Genomic DNA, 17,423 nt, shown 5'->3' with positions numbered 1-17,423 from the left:
TGCCCATCATATTCCACATGAACACCAATTCACATTTATCAAGGTTATAAACCCTAAGCCTTCACATGTGATTGCATGTGATACTATAACATCTAATCTGAAAGCTACACACATCTTAGGAAAACAGCCCTGGTCTATCTAACTCGATACTGACTGGCAGCAGCTCGCCAGGATTTCGGAGTGGAGTCTTTCCCATTCCTACCTGGATATGCCAGGAATTGAACCTGGAACTTACAGCATTCAAAGCAGACGTGGTACCACTGAGGTATGGCCCTTCCCCACAGCAAAACATAGGATATTTCAAACATTCTTCATCTTAAGGTACAATGTAAAAGGTTGAAGGCAACTGTTTCTCATTTCAGGGTCTCCCTCCCCCCCCAACACACATTCTATTACTCTACAATTTTGAAGAAAATGATACATTTTTTCCATCAAGAGTAGCTTCAATTCAATGCTTCCAGCAGAATCATGTAAAGAATGGTGGATATATTAAAGTCTTAAATATTGTTTCTTACGCATTAATACAAGTATGGCCAATGCCATTCTTTTAAAAAATGCTTTCCAAAAGTAGGGCACTCCTTTGCTTATTCCAAGCTCACATAGTTGCCTATTCATAATCCACAGCAGCTATGTAGTGTCAAAATTCCCAATGCAATTCCAGGCATGCTTACTCCAAAATCCCACTGAGTATAATGAGACTTGCTTCTAAGTAAGTGCACTTAGGAATGAAGCTTTAAACAGATTACATCTTTCTATTTTCCCACCCTAGCTACAAAACTATGTTCTATATAGATTAGGACTCCATGATATTTAGAATATGCTTGCCATTAGTAATCTGCCCATACTATTTATCATGTATGTAGTTCTCCCAACAGTTGTTATCACAGCCACAATTCTACATCAACTGTGACATTTATGGCTTTTATAGGCTACTGGAGAAAACTGAACATCTGAAGGACAGAAAACAATCTTATAATTCAATACAAGCAGTGACTCCCATCAGAAAGCGACACAGATGCGGTAACATTATTTGTTATCTGCTAGATTTCCAATTGGGTCCCTAACTGGGTTACAACAGCTCCTATCATACAAATACAAGCCCTCAGTTTGAAAATGTCACAAATGTTAGAATGGTCTTCCAGGCTTGTTCCCACCCACCACGCTGTTTCACAGCACACATTAGTGTGGCATGCAAACAGGTTAATGTGGCACATCAGGTTTGACAGGCAGAAAAGCGGGCAAATAAGTCGACTGAGCATATGTATACACAGAATAAATCCACATCCAAACTTGGAGAGTAGGGCACATCTGACTTGTTCCTGGCACCCTACCATGAACATAGAGCACATGCTGCGCCAGAGTGCAAGCTGACCCTTGATCTGCATGCAAGAGTCACAGTTTATTGATCATTCAAAACCAGGGCTTCGGTCTAAGTGGAATCAACTCAAGTATTATAGTTTGATTCAGTTAAGGAAGAACACAGGAAGTTGCCTTATACCAAGTTGCCACAGGCCAATCTATTTCAGTGTTTGCACTGACTGGCATCAGCTCTCCAGGGTTTCAGACTTTGCTTTCCTATAGGTCAGCCTTTTCCAGCCCTCTCTATAGTACATGAGTGCTATTGCATTCATTTTCTGTTTGTGGGCTTCCCATAGGCATTTGTTTGGCCACTGTGGGAACAGAATACTGGACATTTGGTCTGACCCAGCAGGTCTCTTTATGTTCTTAGCCTTGAGATGCCAGGTTGCACCTAGGACCTTTTCATGCCAAGAATGTGTTCTACGACTCAGCTATATTGATTCTCATAAGGCAGGGATTACCAACATAGTGCCTGCAGGGTCCTCTCCCCACATTATAAGCTTGAAAACAGCATCCTATTGTGGCCAACATAGATTATGTGTTACCCCACAACTATTTCTCTATTTTGCAATTGTACCCAAGAGAACTGGGTGAGTTAAGGTTTAGTTCCCTATATTTCAGATAATGTTACATCGTGGTTAGAGCCTCTAGTAATTTTGAGGAATATATAGCAGCTATGTGGAGATCCTAGGGATGAATATATGGATACAAACAACCACCACAGGGGTCTTTTTTCCATGAAAGATGCAAAGCTGATACTAGCTGATGCCTTTTGGGGGTTACAAAAATGTTAAGTGATTGCCTCAAGTGTTTTAGATGACTCCTGTGAACATTTAATGAGTCTTCTGGCACCTTCAAGAGCAACAGATTTGTGGTAGTATAAGGTTTCCTGGATTAGAGCCGACATTTTCAGATGCATGCCATGAAGTGTTCTCAGGACACAGATGTGCACACATGGGTACAAAGGTGTGTGTGTGCAAAGAGTAGAGCCAAAAGGACCTGTCATGCAAGAAAAATCATTGTCGGAGACAGAAATGATCAACTTATAGAGAATGCAAACTGGGGCCCTCCCCGAGCAAACTGCTTACTGTCTAGGGAACCCCTTATCCATGGTATCATTATGAAAGGCTCTAGAATGAAGTGTGTATGTCCAACTAAGTGTGTGTGTTCCTTATTAAGTGTGTGTATTCCTTATTTGACACATTCACAATCTGAGCAATTGCTAAAATTCCATGACAACATTTTTAAGTTTTCTGAATTGTCCTCCGAGGAAAAATTTAAGCCTTGCTTTCAGTGTTTAAATGGCTATTTTTACAACTTAACTTTCAGCATCTGCTTTGCCATCACCTACTGCCATAGTTTTTCTTTCCTCCTGCTTCTAAGACTATTGATTTAATGCATGCTCCAATAATACATTAGTGTTAAAAACTGCCTGAAGCTGTAGAAGTTTTTCTATGGCTTGTGAAATGGAAGGGGCATGATCACAGCATTAGGAGTAATCAAAGGGCCATAGGCAATTTTTATTGCTATATAGCTGCATGTATAAGATGAAAGGACCGCAGAAGTAGGCTGCACTTCTACCAGAACTCTACCTTTAGTCATTTGAAGCCAAATCTACCGAAAGTTGCTAAAACGTTATCAAAGCTGTACCACTATCCCAAAAGAAATCTAACAGGGCACCAAGTTCAGTAAGTTCTAAATAATTCAATAAACATAACTAGAAAAATATTAGTTTGCACTCTGGTTGCAAGTGTGCCTTATTAGCAACTGATATGGAGTGCACAATTACAGTGACAGGAGAGGAAATAAAACTGCATCTGGGCTTCTTGAGTGATTTTGCTCTCAAGATAAAGAGCCTAAATAACAAAGATTGAGAATCCCAAGGATACATCATATAAAGAAGCTTATTATGGATGGAAAACAAGGAGAAGGAAGAGAACACACAATGACAATGGAAGCCATGTCCTGTTTCTGACTTTAATTATGCTGGTTGGGTTGGTGGAGTCACTGATTATGCAGTAAGATTCAGGCCTATTGAAAATCCATGCTGATAAACAGAGAGAAGATCTGAGCTGCAAAAAGCCTATAGTTACAGTGGAAAATAAAGGAAATGAAATATTACAATGCCTGAAAAGGAGCATCAGCCTCAAGAGTTTCAATTCTAGTAATAAGAGCACTGACAGATTGACACTTGACTGATTCCTCCCAGAAGCTTTACAAACCATGATGCAGTTCACACAGAAGTCTCTCCTCCCTAAAGCAAACATAAGACTCAGTGGTAGCCAAGATGCAGGGACATTGTGACCTGTGCCACTAATATCCCAGTTAGGCAGTCCAGAAAGATAAGATACTGATAGGTTAAAAAAGAAAAAAGATAATAGGGTCATGTTCCTCCTGCCCATCTCCTAGCACTGATAATCTGCAAGTGCAACTAAGGCAATTTCAGTTTCAAAGTAAGTCCAAAAAACAGATTTCAAGATCTAAATGAGTTTCCTCACAAAACCTGGAGCGGGGTTTTCACCACTTAAAATATACTCTTCCAATGCTAAACCTGAAACACTGAATAATAAAGCTTCCTATTAGGGCAGAGGAAATGCGTTCATCTAATACTAAGAATCACCCTTGTTCAATTCACCTGATCCTGTATTAACATTCAGTTACTCAGTTACTTATCATGCTAATTGCTTTACTAGTGAATTGTATGCCACTTCCAAGACCCACATGCCAAATTGGTTCTTGTTGAAAACACCAATAATGTTCTAAAATCCATTTGAACATTATCCAGAAGATTGTAAACCCTTTGTTAGGAATGATAGTGAATCTTTTGCCAAAAATTATGCAGCTCATCAAGAATAAATCAAGGTATATAAAAGATTGCATCAATGTATTCAAGTCTAATTTCAGCACCCTGCCAAAAAACCTTTGAACACTGTATTGTTTTTAATTGATACTTTCTAACCACACTTATTATAGTTGCATAGTCAGAAGACTGTACAAGACAAATTTATTCTAATCTTAGGTACAAAAGTACCTATGCAGGAAACAATTCTCTCTCTGTGTGTGTGTGTGTGTGTATATATATATATATTAATGGTCAGGCTTTCTAATTTAACAGCCAAAACTTTAACTTTATTCCTGCTTATGTTGTGTGTGACTAAGTAACTGCTAATGTCTAAAGGAAAAGATGGGTCCAACCAAAAATGTGACTACAATCTTTCAGATGAGCAGATTTTCAATCTGTACAATCTGTACAGATGTAAGTGGTATGTCATCATCAGTGGCTAAACTTGGATGTCTAAAACTTGGCTATCTCCATCCTTTTTCAGGGGGAAAACTTTTTTTCTTCCAAATATCAAACTGAGAGTTGCAAATGCATGTGCTATTTTGATTATAATTAAAGAAATTGTATTGGAAAGAACAATAGCAGTGCTTGCTTCCAAGAGACTGCCAACTGAGGAAGTGAACATACTAAAGAAAGTTGAAGTGCTTCTGAAAAGGAAGACATTTTGACAATTTTTCAATGAATCCACATTCCTTTAAAATTAATTTTCTCATCTCAATCTACCACTGTAAGAAGGGGGGTTTGTGTCTTTTGTTGTCTCAGTATCATACATAATGGGACATCAGACATGGGTGTGTGTGTTTTTTTAAAAAAGCATGCTGTTTTTTGTATTTAGCCACATCAATTAACTTACAATCGTCAAAAACTGCTGATGAGGGAAGTGGTCTAAAGTTTACTCTATAAATCAAACTGTTTGGGCTTTTTCAGTATTAAAATGTGATTACAGTCATACCCCGGGTTACAGAGGCTTCAGGTTGCGTTTTTTCGGGTTACAGACTCGCCGAAACCTGGAAGCACCGGAATGGGTTACTTCCTGGTTTCGGCAGTCGTGCATTCACAGTAGCGCTAAATCACAACCCGTGTGTGCGCAGACGCGCTGCTGTGGGTTGCGAACGCTGTGGGTTGCGAACGTGCATCCCACATGGATCACGTTCACAACCCGAGCATCCACTGTAAAGCTTCCCTGTGCTGGAAAACAGATATCCACATTTAGTTTGTTAAAACAATTATCTGAAAGGCAGATTAGAGTGTGTCAGACAATTTGTACATTTAATTTGTATCAAACTCAGATTTCTCAGGTGGTGGGAAACAGCCAGCCTTGTATACCTGGCATAGTCATCAGTTTAGCTGTAGGAATCCTAAAAATGAACCACTGTTCAGCTAAGAAGCTCAATTAATACACTGGACAAGTCTGGCTTAAACACTGTCGTAAGCTCCTCAGAGGAAAGTATCCAGCAAGAGCTATAGCTGAAGCTTGTGTCATCCAACATAGGATGGCTTTTCTGCCAAACCCTGCCTACACAGGTTGATGAAAGTGTGTCATGTGGCAACTGTTGACTGAGCTACTATGTAAGACTGATTACCAGCATCCTGTTTTGTGTTAGTTCAGTCTTAAATATTTTCATATTTCTCGTCTAATTACATTCCAAACAATCTAAAGCTGCATTCCTAACCCCAATTACCTGGTAGCCTCATTAACTCAATAGGATTTCCGAGTAAACAATGTCATTCATACAAAGCCATTAAATAAGTAGGAGCACTTGGTTGATTTCCTGCATTCTCCCTAGTTCTGTTCCAGGCTTTCTGCCTTCACTCTAGCAGTTAAGTATGCTTGCTTAAATCACTTGCTTTTCAAGCATCTTCTAGAAACTGGTGTCTTGCTCACTCATACTTGTGGGGCAGCTTGTAACCTAGACCAATTTTTTGACAAGAGTACCTGATGTAGTTGAGGTCTGAACAAGGAGCACACACCACACAAATGTAAACATTTATTGTACCTTCAAATGGTTTGGGCTCTCATTTTCAGAACCAGGCAGAAGTAAAATACATGGCTGCCCAGACCCCATTAACCAAGAAAATTATGTGAATGAACTGAGAAAAGGGGGTTAAGGGGATCCTGCCAACAGTTCAGAGAAGATGATATTCTGGTCATATTTTAAAAGGGAAGTATGCTAGCGTAGAAGAAGAAAGTTAAGGGAACTTCAGAAGCCGGGTCGTTTGGAACGGGAGAAGGAGACAATTTTGTATCATAAACAGAAAGATCTGGCTACAATCACCTAACCACTTCAGTCATATGGTTATAGTGAACTGAAATGGAACAAATCAGAAATACTACACAAACAAGAGAGTAACTTAACACATTCATATGGCAACTCATGACAGGCACAAATAGAAAGTCAACCAAACCAGAAATAACTCAAATAGTGCTGAGAATCTGCTAACAGTCCAATCCTAATCACGTTTGCTCAGAAATATTTCAATGGTACTTACTTCAAAAGAAGCAAGTAAGTTTAGGATTGCAGCTTAAATCTCCTAGCAACAACAATAATATTATTTAGTTCAACATGTATGTGGGCAGGGTATCAGTCATTCAATTTCAAGGAGAACAGCACCAGAAAGAAAGAGAATTGGCTTAAAAAAAAAAACAACCTAAATACACACAGTTGAGAATCAGATTACTGCAGAGAGCATGGGAATTACTAAAGGATTAAATAGGAGGCCCTTCTTCATGTGTCTTCTCCATGAGAGGTGTGGAGATGGCAATGTGAAAAAAAGGCCTTTTCTGCAGTGGCTTTCCATTTGTGGAATGCTCTCCCCAGGGAGGTTCAGCTGGCACTTTCATTGTAAGGCTCTTCAACCATAAGATGATTAATATCTTATGCCCTTTTAAATGTGTTTGCGGGAGGGGGGTTACTGGTTTGTTTTGTGCTTGTTATTATGTATTATATATTTTATCTTCTATTTTTATGATGTGAACCACCTTGAGATCTACAGATGAAGGGCGGTATACAAATTTAATAAATAATAAAAAAACTGAAGATTGATGCAAAGGAAAAGAAATACACGTATCCAATCAAATTATGAAGATCCATATTCACTTGCTAGACCAGGTAATCCAGGCAAACCTGCATCTGTATCACTGGTGCAAATATCATGCATTCTGGAAAATCAAGACCTCAGTTGACGAAGGACAAATGCCAGAAAATACCAATATACCAATACCAATTAAACAGAGCCAAGGAAGAGCTACAAAGCAAAGGAAGACTTTATAGAAGGAAAAACCTTCTCCAAATTGATGAAACAGAAGAACACAACTCTAGCAAGGTAACTATATTTTAAAGGGCACCAAGATGTCTGTTTAAGAACACTCAGTAGCAGCACTAACTCAGGACACAGAAAGGATTAGATGAAGGTCATAAAAGCAACCCTGAAAAACCTTAATTTAAAAATTCTATCTGCTTCATCACAGACACTACTGAAGAAAAATAACCACCTAAGCTACAACTTTGTCAATACAACAGAATCATACATTCATGTAGAGGGAATAAAGGGAAAGGAAAAGAAAATCAATTAAACAGTAAGAAAGCATAAGAATCAGGTGTCACTTAAAATCTGAAATGGCAAGGCAATTTTACTTTTAACAAAATGTTAGCCCCTATCAGACAATAGAAGGTAGCCAGCACAAAACTTTCAAAAAGGACCCAGGTAGCTATCAGTACACAGGACATCAACCAAACATTTGACAAGCATTATGGGTGGAAACCACCAAGGCTAGAATTGTTAAAAATAGATGTACATGCCATGCATAGAAGTGTCAGCACAGCTTCAGCAAAGTAAGTAACATGCCACCAAACTATCTGAATCCTCCAAGGGTTTCAGCAAAATGAACTCCATATACTGGGTTTTTCAGAATATGAAAAGTCCTTCCAACAAAGGATTTCAAGTGCAATTTGGGTGTAGCCAAAAGCATTTTAATCACAACCCTCAACATTTTACTCTAACATTGTTTTTTCTGCATGTTTTGGAGGCTTTGTACAGTTCCTTTGTTCACAATACATGCATAACTCCTCTAAGTTTGACTGAATTATTATTTGCATTTGGGGAATATGTGAGCCCCATTAGATGCTGCTGACTCTGCTTGGTATGCAAAATAATTAAGAGGAAGAGAAAACTAAAACAGAGGCCAAGAGCCAGACTCTTTTATGGGTGTAGTTTTCCAGCACCTTATCTTCCAATGACATATAGTTCACCCCTGAAAGCTGCTCCTGAAGGTTTTGCATCCTCCACAGCAAGATTTAACATGGTGATAGGAAAAACTGATATCCCCCATGCCAAGTGTAATAAAGTTCTTTCAACCAAAACAATGCAGAGCAAAGGTCATCACTCCTGCTTCTAATAGTAGTTTCTAGGTCATTGTGCTAGGCAATAAGTCAGCTCCTAGTAATCAAGATCTTCTGTAAGACAACTCAGTACATTTGTTTCTCTGAGATACATTTTGACCAAACTTCCCTTTGCAGTACAAGACTGATCTGTGGTACCAACCACTGAATAAGGTTGGTATTCTATGCAAGCTTTATTGCCAGCTCTTACATCAAAGGCTCTCTTATATACACTGCGCCTTGATATCATCTGATGTATTCATTCATGAAAAGCCTCTCACCAAAGAACCAGCAGCCATCTGATATATATATATATGTCATTATATAAGAGCTGTCTAACAATTAAAGGCACGTCCTAAGTAGGTTTGTTAACTGCTGTTACTTTCATCATTTGGACTGACTGGGTGTATGGAGTGCCTTAAATTAGCAGAATCTTGGCTGACTGAACATTTGTAAGGGTTGTCAGTAACTAGTGTTTGGATAACCGCAGAGTAACATGTAGCCCAGCCTTCTCCATGTAGTCCAGCAACATCTGGAGGAACACAGGTTCACAGTGCCTGGCAAGTAAGGTGGGATTATAAGAGTCCTACTGAATTAGCTAAAGTCAGTTTTTAGTTTCCTTTATTATTTGCAATGCTGAAACTACTTCAATGCTACACTACTTGCTACTGTAATAGGAAAGACTGTCAAGCTAATTATTGCCATTCAGAATATCTTTAGATCAGGACTTCCCAAAGTTGGGTCTCCAGCTGCTTTTGGACTACAATTTCCATCATCCCTGACCACTGTTCCTGCTAGCTAGGGCTGATGGGAATTGTAGTCCAACAACAACTGGAGACCCAAATTTGGGAAACCCTGCTTTAGATGTATAGTCACTTTAGCATGGCCGTGAAAACAACTTCTGGTCTAACCCAATCTAGGTGGGCAATGTCAAGTTACAACTGCCTTTTCTAACCCTCCAAAAGTATTTCACTGCCTTAAAGAAGGGAAGGGGACCCTGTTAACTGCCAGATAGTTGGACTGTAACTCCCATCATTGTTGGTGCTGGGTGGAAATGATGTGAGTTATAGTTCAGCAACATCTGGAAGTCACCCAGTTCCCAATCCTTGCTTTAAACTGATGATTAACACAGAGAGAATGTCAATTTAAGATTTAATTTCAGGATATGCACCAAAGTACACATAAGAAGTTCCAGAGAAACACACTTATTTCAAGAACACTATTTAAAGTTAATATTTTTTAAATTGATACAAAACATTTGATGAGATTTTGTGACTTTATTATTGTATCTATCCCATTTCATTTATTAACATCAACATTCCAATGAAATGTTTTTCAAGAGCCCTATTGATTGTCTACTATGTATAGATTCAGGCCATTGTATTACCATGTGTGTACAAAACTCACAGGCCAGTGACATAAGAGAATGACTTATTCAACTGGATTTTGTGTGACAAAAGACAATCAGACAAACACATCACACATTTGACAAAGATATAAGATTGGCAAACACACCACAGGGCATTGTATCAATGCAGTGTCAATTTGCAGAACTACTAGTCTTTACTAAAATCCACTTTCATAAGCAGCATATTGCACTATGGCTCCAGCTTTCAAGTTTAAGAAAGGAACACCATCATAAGGCAATGATTCTGGGGTTTGCAACATGTTCTGGTAGCATTTCAATCCCCCCAACACACTATTACCACACAAATCAATATATCATTTGTCAGTTTACAACATTTAAAAGTGTTCATACCCTTGAGACCCCCACTAGATCCCACTATGCCTTTTTCTCAAAACTCTAAACTATGACACCGAACGGATAACATATTCCATATTTACATGTTTTTACTTATCATACATACACAGTGCACCCTCCCCAAGTAGGCTAAAAATGATTGAGAAAGTGAACAAGACACAAGAAGAAGTCTAAGGTCTAAAATCGGCTTATCCAACAGCTCCCTAGATACTTCAAATTCCATATTCATGCTGTCTGAAAATACTTTCTCTCCAAACATAATTTTCACTTGTCCTTTTTGCAGCCATCAACAGCTGCATACTAATAATGTGCTATGATCTACAAGTTGCTTTGATAATTTAAATCTTATCCAAATGTACCTTAGCATGCACTGAAACCTGGAAATCATTGTGAAAATAAAATTCATCCCTAGATGCACAGCTTTCCACATATGTCATTTATTTATTCCAACAGTATTTATATAAAGCATATTTTTTTAAAAAAAAACCCTCTAAGCGGTTTGCATAAAATGATTTCCTCTTATCAATGTTTTCTGACAAGGAATTATTTTCAATGAGCTGTTAAATAATATCAAAAAATTATGTATGAATACATATCTAACACTGCAATTCATTAATAAAGCTTGCAACACACCTGCTTAGACACATCTTCATCAGGATTTTAGGCTAATACGTGAGACATCATTTTTTCTTCCACACAGCCATTCCCTTTAATGAAAGGGAATAGGAAGTTAATTAATACATGATACTAATTTATTGCCATTTGTAAATACAGCTGCTTCATTTAGAAGAAACACTATTGTACCAATTTTACGAGAGGTATTCAGGCTTTTCATAAAGATTTTTGGCTTGCAAAATTTGTCCCAGTACAGCAGACAGTCACTTCTTCAAGGTTCTGTCAGTCTCCATATTAAATTATTGACAACATAAATATGGTCAGAATAACGATCCAGGAGTAAAACTCTAGATATGATCAAGGCTCAGATGAGACGGTGTACATACAGTGAAATATTGAGATGTCACTGTAATATTAATATACAAAAGACAGCTACTAAAAAGAACATTTAACAAAATAAAGTGGCCTATATATCCAAAAACAAACTCCATTATCATTCAGGGCACAATGCCCTGCTGCAATAAACATCTAGCTCTAATTAAAAATTTCCAAGTAGTCCACAAACAGCAAAAAGGAGATGGTTGAACCGTCTACCATTTTATCAGCTTATATCTCAAGTACAAGATTATTAGAATGACAGAGAACAGTAGCTAGCCTTTTAGAAACAACCCCCCACTGACATGATAGAAGCCATCAGCCATAATAAGAACATTATGACAGTCATCCAATAAACAGATACTAGTGGTTCAAATACAATATACCAGAATTTGCTCAAAGCTTCCTCTAGTCCAAAGGTCTATTTATAGTTACCCTGCCTCTGTTCAGTTTCCAAAGCCCCTCCTCTTCCCAAAGCCAATAAAATGAAGTTTAATGGATGGATGTAATCCTGAGCTCTGTGCAGCAGAATTGGAAAGCAGCTCTGCAGCACCAGTCATCCAGATCGCTGCACCTAGCTCAAACAGGTGAAAAGGAACCACATAACCAGATCACCACCACTGGTTCTACCACGAGCCAAACGTGATTATCTTATACTGCTGTGTCGTCAGAGCATTAATTTAAATGACGCCCGCCCTTCCTTCTGTCAGCAATAGCCACAACCAATTGGCGGAAAGCCAGAAGCAAGTCCACTCCATTCAGAGCCCAGCCCAACTTACAACAAATGACATCCATGCAGGGGTTGTTTTTTCCCCCCATTCACATTTTGTGCCTTAAGTAAAACTATTTCAACTGCTGTGGCGTGAGAGGCACCCAAGGCATTTCGAAGAGTTAAAATCCAAAAAATTGGGGGGTGGGTTAGTAGGTGGGAGAAAGCTACGCTCTACAGTTTCGTAAGGACGAAGCCGATCACACCAAGAAAGCATGATCAAGCCAAAGAACCGACTGGCTCATTTCCCCTTTCCCCTTGTATAGCAACACCCTGGGCACTCAAGAATTGCTACCGTGAGGGGGGGGGGGCTTCTGGCACGTTGCCACCCGCAACCCCCCACCTCGCTGCATTTGTGGCGGATTGCAACACTTACCTACCTTCTTTCCCCCCCCTCCAGCCTCCCTTCCCCCGCGGCCAATCCACGCGCTCGCCCTGCCTCCCGCCCTCCTGAGCTCCAAATCCAGCGAGGTGACAGCACCGCCGTGGCAATCGCAGCCCGCCAACCCACCCACCACCCTTTTTTTCCCTCTCCCTTTCCACCTTCAGTTTCAATGCGGATCGCAGCCACCGGTTCCCCCACCACCACCACCCAAAAAATAAATTAATAATCAACAGCCCAACAAAATACGTGCCTTTCACCTGGTGGAAGAAGCCCAAGGTTTTTGGGGAAGGGGAAGAAGAGCGCGCGGGAGCGACTCTTCGGTGGGTGGGATTTGTCCCCACGCCGCCCCGAGGATTTGCTGGAGGAGGCGGGGTGAGCGAGGGAAGGGGGGGGGGAGGAGGAGGGCGGACAGGATAATCCCGCAGAGGGCGGGGAGATAATCCCGGGCGGGAGGGAAAAGATTATCTCCCCTCCCTCCCCCGGCAAGTATTTTCTCCTCCTCCTCCACCACCACAGGGGATAATCCAGGGGAGCGCTAGGAGAGGAAGGGGCCATACGAGGCCAGCCAAAAAGGGCTGGGGGAGCAGAAGAGAGGCGCCAGGAGCCCCTATGACACAACGGGGAGGAGGGGGGAAGGGTCTTCTCTCTACCTGAGGGAGCCCCTCTCAGCCCCAGGCAGGCGAGGCGAGGAGGCCGCCCCATGGCTCCCTTCGCGCTGAGAGGAGAGTCACGGGGCAGCTGCCGCCTCCTCCTCCTCGTCCCACACGAGCCTCTCTTTCCTCAGCCCGAATAGTAGAGAAACTCCCAGCTCCACACACAAACACCCACATACACCCGGGGGGGGGGGAGAGAGAGCAACAGGACCGCCGCGCCGCCCCTCCGCGTGGAGAGGCGCAGGCGCCCCCGCCCGGCCCCCGGCACAGCTCGCGCCGGACTGTTGAGGAGGCAGTTGCTGCTGGGGCAGTTACCGGCGAGGCGGCCGTTGGTTGGTTGGTTCGTTGGTTGGAACGTTGGTCGGTCGGCTGCCTTGGCCTCGTCTCGCTCGCGCCCGCGCGCGCACACCCTCCGCCGCCTCCTTCTCCTCCTCAGTGGGCGCCGCTCTGCCTCAGCCCCATCTAACGCTCTGGAAGTCTCCAGCCAGGAGCCCGCGAAACCGCCACCGCCACTACCGCCGGCAGCAGCAGCAGCAGCAGCAGCAGCAGGGCGCACGCGCGCGCGTAGAGCGCTCCCTGCCTCTTGAGAGAGGCATCGTATCTCTCGCGTGTGTGGCTCTGTGAGCGCGCGCACTCCCACAATACACGCACAGAGGAGAAAGCGGGAAGCCCTCGCGCTCTCTCTCTCTCGCGCGCGCCCCCGATGGAGACGCGCGCGCGAAAGTTTTCCCTCCCGTTCGGCTCGCCAATTGATCTTGCTGGGAGCGAGCGAGCGCGCGGGAAGGACGGGGAAACCCCACCCCTTTTCTTCGAAGGCTCCTCCCTCCCTTTAACCCCTTATTATTATTATTTTTTAACAACTCGTCTTGGTGTTGGTTGGATCCAGCCTCGCTTCTCTTGGGAGCAAAGGGTTGCCTGATTGAAGGAGTAAAGCGCTGCAGCTTTTAATATCTAAGTAAACGTCGCAAGAATTTCACTGTAAATATGCCTTCTTATCAGAGGCTCCCCCCCCCCCCCCACTGCAGGGCACGATGTGGGGGAAAGGTAGCTCGGGTTTATGTAGGCTGCGGGCACACCGTGCATTTAAAGCGCATGGCTTCGCCCAAGGAATGCTGGGGGTCGTAGTTTGTGCCCCCTTCACAGAACTACAGTTCCCAACACCTTTAAACTACAGTTCCCAGAATTCTAAAGGGAGAGACTGTTCTTTAAATACGTGGTGCATATGCAGCCTAACCTCCCTCACAGAGTTGCTATGGAAATAAAAGGAGGAAGAGGGAACCACCTTGAACCTGTTGTTAGGACATAAATGGTGTAATACTAAAAATAAAATGAAAAATTAAAATGATTTTTTTTTCTTTTTATCTGAGCTAAGTGAGAATGTGCTCCTGTTGTTCATGCAGTACTTTTTTTTACTCCCAAGACCAAACGTATACTCTTGACAATAAGCGCTATTGATTTCCATACAGTTGACCTTCAAATGGATTATCACTTGTTCATAGTTTGTGTGGATGATCTTGCAATACAGCCTGTTTGTTTAATAATAATAATAATAATAATAATAATAATAATAATAATAATAATAAAATAATAGCAATATTAGCATTAATAGCCATGATAATAACAATGTGTGTTACTGTATAACAAACAAAATCCAAAGGAAAACCCTAGGCTACATGAATTATGAATAACAAATATGAGGCTTTGCTTCCCACGTTTAAAGATCCAGGAGGATTTTCATAATCTATGGAAATGGTATTAAAAGCAGGGAAAGAGGCTGTTCTTAAAATCAGGAAACAACCATGAGGTAACAGAGTCCTTTTTCTGTTTTAGTACAGTATAGCTATACTTCCTGTTCCTATATCATTGTATACTACAGACTGGCTTCAACATGTTTTCTGACTGAACAGTCACAAATGCATTGTTCTCCCCCTTTTTTCTTGTTCAGTGAGGTGCACGCCCCAGGCCTGTGTGCCAATCTCAGATTGTCACTTCTACTAAAATGGCAGACAGGTGTGCTTAGTTATTGATCTGCAGTCCTTTGGGGGCCCAATATGTGTGTTTTAGTGCATATCTTAACCTGATAACCTCAACAGAAATCTTGAGGTAAACAAAGTTAAGGGCTTAGAGGGAAATTTGATGAAAAGCTCTTGTGCTGTGAGCCTCTGTGCATTTCTGTGTACTGAAGAAAGGATTTGGCAGCCCAGTACAACTGATTTCAATGTGGCTTTTTCCTGAGTGTGTGCAGGACTGTGGCATAAGGCTCATGCAAGAAACAGAATTTATTTATTTACAAAATGCATGTAACCATCTCATCAATAAATATCCCCATAGCAACTTATGAGCTAGGCAATGTTAAAAATACAATACACGGCAATTCCCAAACAACAATAAAAGACAAAAACAAAATGTTCCTTGTAACAGATACAGTTTGCAACCCAGATTTAAAGCAGATGGGAGGGTGCCTGCTGTACACTATCCAAAACAATTAGCTCTGTCTCTCGGTGTGCATAGGACCAGAGACATAGAGGGCAAGGGAGCTGCTGCAGTGACCTGTAACACTGTTGCCATGTTTGCCGTTATGTCAGAGAACAAGCAACAGTACACTTGTAGCAAGTGCAAGATGGTTGTCTTGCTGGAAGAGAAGGTGTAGCAACTTGAGACCCGCCTAGCCACACCTCAAGCAACAGTATAAGTAGATAAATAGGTACTGCTGCGGTGGGAGAGTAAACAGTGTTTCTGTGCGCTCTGGTTTCCATCATGGTGTCCCATTGCTCCAGAAGCAGTTTAGTCATGCTGGCCACATGACCCAGAAAGCTCTCTGTGGACAAACGCCGGCTCCCTCGGCCTGAAAGCGAGATGAGCACCACAACCCCCATAGTCACCTTTGACTGGACTCAACTGTCCAGGGTCCTTTACCTTTTACTTTTTTTACCTGGTTTAGTGCTGTGCCTTCCTGACACAGAGATTTGGAGTCTTAATCCTACCCAGTGGGCACAAGTTAGTTAGGATGACACTGACCTTTGCTGAAATTAACAAAACCAATCTTCCCTATTTTTGCCTTTGGGAATGGCCATACTGAGAGTCATTTCTATTATATACAGTGGTACCTTGGGTTAAGTACTTAATTCGTTCCGGAGGTCCGTTCTTAACCTGAAACTGTTCTTAACCTGAAGCACCACTTTAGCTAATGAGGCCTCCTGCTGCTGCCACGCCGCCGGAGCACGATTTCTGTTCTCATCCTGAAGCAAAGTTCTTAACCCGAGGTATTATTTCTGGGTTAGCAGAGTCTGTAACCTGAAGCGTATGTAACCCGAGGTACCACTGTAATATTTTAGCAAAATGTTTTGAGATACCAAAATGCCCAATGAAGTTTTTAGAAAGAACTGAGACTCAAGGACTTTTGTTGTTGTTGTTGTGCACTCACTGTGGTATTCATTATATTTGCCTTAATAGGACTACTCTGCAACAATTAGATTATGGACTGCAGCCAAGTGCACTCATTTGCCTTTTACTCTCTCGCATTTCTCTGCAAAATTTGGCGGCATTTGAGAATAACCAAGCACAAGTGTGTGCCCTACCGCATCGTTTATGCTGACACTAACAGCAGTATCAACACACTGTACTAGAGAAAAGGCAGAGCCAGTGACCAACAGTAATGATACCAAGGAAAGTATCCAAGCAGAAGAAAGGAGCTAATCATCCAAACAAATGGCCACAGCGTAGCATTCATGGCTCGGGAACGAGTTTGATCCATCAAAAGAAAATCTAAACTGTCAAGTGAGCAAAAATAAAATCAGATGATGTTTCATGTTTCTATTTCCATGCCAAAACGCCACTGTTGTTGGCTCTTGTGATGGCATTTAAGAATGCACAGAGACATGGTAATGAACTTTATTGAGGGAACGAGATCACAGTGAGCATATGGGGCTAAATGCACCCAAATGCAAGCAGTTTGAACAACTCTCATTAATTTTGATAGCTGGGTTAATAAAAAACACACCTGCGTGTTCTCCCACCAAAATCTATGAGACTATGGCTGTAGTCCTAACCCTGTTTACCGGGAAGTAAGCCCTCTTAGGACTTATTTCAGAGCCAAAGAGGTGAGGATTGTGCTGTTAAATGAGCTGAACTTGAATGCATCCTTACTTAGCCTTCATATTGCAGTCAAAGAGGATGATACATATTGACAGACTGGAACTCAGAAAGTGTGGCAGGGGGAGAATAATGAGGTGCAGGAACACAGCCATTCGGGATTAAAGTTCACTTGCAAACAAAATTTATTAC

The 17,423-nt window shown here is 41.6% G+C and overlaps 1 protein-coding gene and 1 long non-coding RNA gene across 23 annotated transcripts in view; one reads left to right on the top strand and one right to left on the bottom strand.

The window, feature by feature from the left end:
- PALS2 (protein associated with LIN7 2, MAGUK p55 family member) overlaps positions 1-13,938 on the bottom strand; it is a 38,369-nt gene extending 24,431 nt beyond the window's left edge. For 3 of the 21 annotated variants that reach the window (XM_083705929.1, XM_083705930.1, XM_083705922.1), the window contains exons 1-2: positions 13,137-13,417; positions 10,976-11,049 (exon numbers count right to left, since the gene is read on the bottom strand). The gene's annotated coding sequence lies outside the window, so the exon portion shown is untranslated. Of the gene's footprint in view, positions 1-6,691; positions 6,722-10,975; positions 11,050-12,736; positions 13,418-13,454 lie in introns of those variants that run through there. The other 18 variants (XR_014556828.1, XM_083705932.1, XM_083705923.1 and 15 more) reach the window with 14 other exon arrangements.
- A 61-nt stretch (positions 13,939-13,999) lies between these two features.
- On the top strand, positions 14,000-16,945 carry LOC310828485. 2 transcript variants are annotated; one of them, XR_014556953.1, is made up of 2 exons: positions 14,000-14,117; positions 16,593-16,945. It is a non-coding gene; the product is annotated as an uncharacterized lncRNA (long non-coding RNA). The 2 variants fall into 2 exon arrangements; XR_014556954.1 differs by lacking the exon at positions 14,000-14,117 and adding an exon at positions 14,849-14,943.
- Positions 16,946-17,423: the final 478 nt, after the last annotated feature.

This window comes from Podarcis gaigeae (assembly GCF_964106915.1).
Source record: "Podarcis gaigeae genome assembly, chromosome: 12".
Taxonomy (NCBI): domain Eukaryota; kingdom Metazoa; phylum Chordata; class Lepidosauria; order Squamata; family Lacertidae; genus Podarcis; species Podarcis gaigeae.
The sequence above is the reverse complement of the archived record's forward strand: the minus strand, read 5'-3'. Positions and strand labels throughout refer to the sequence as shown.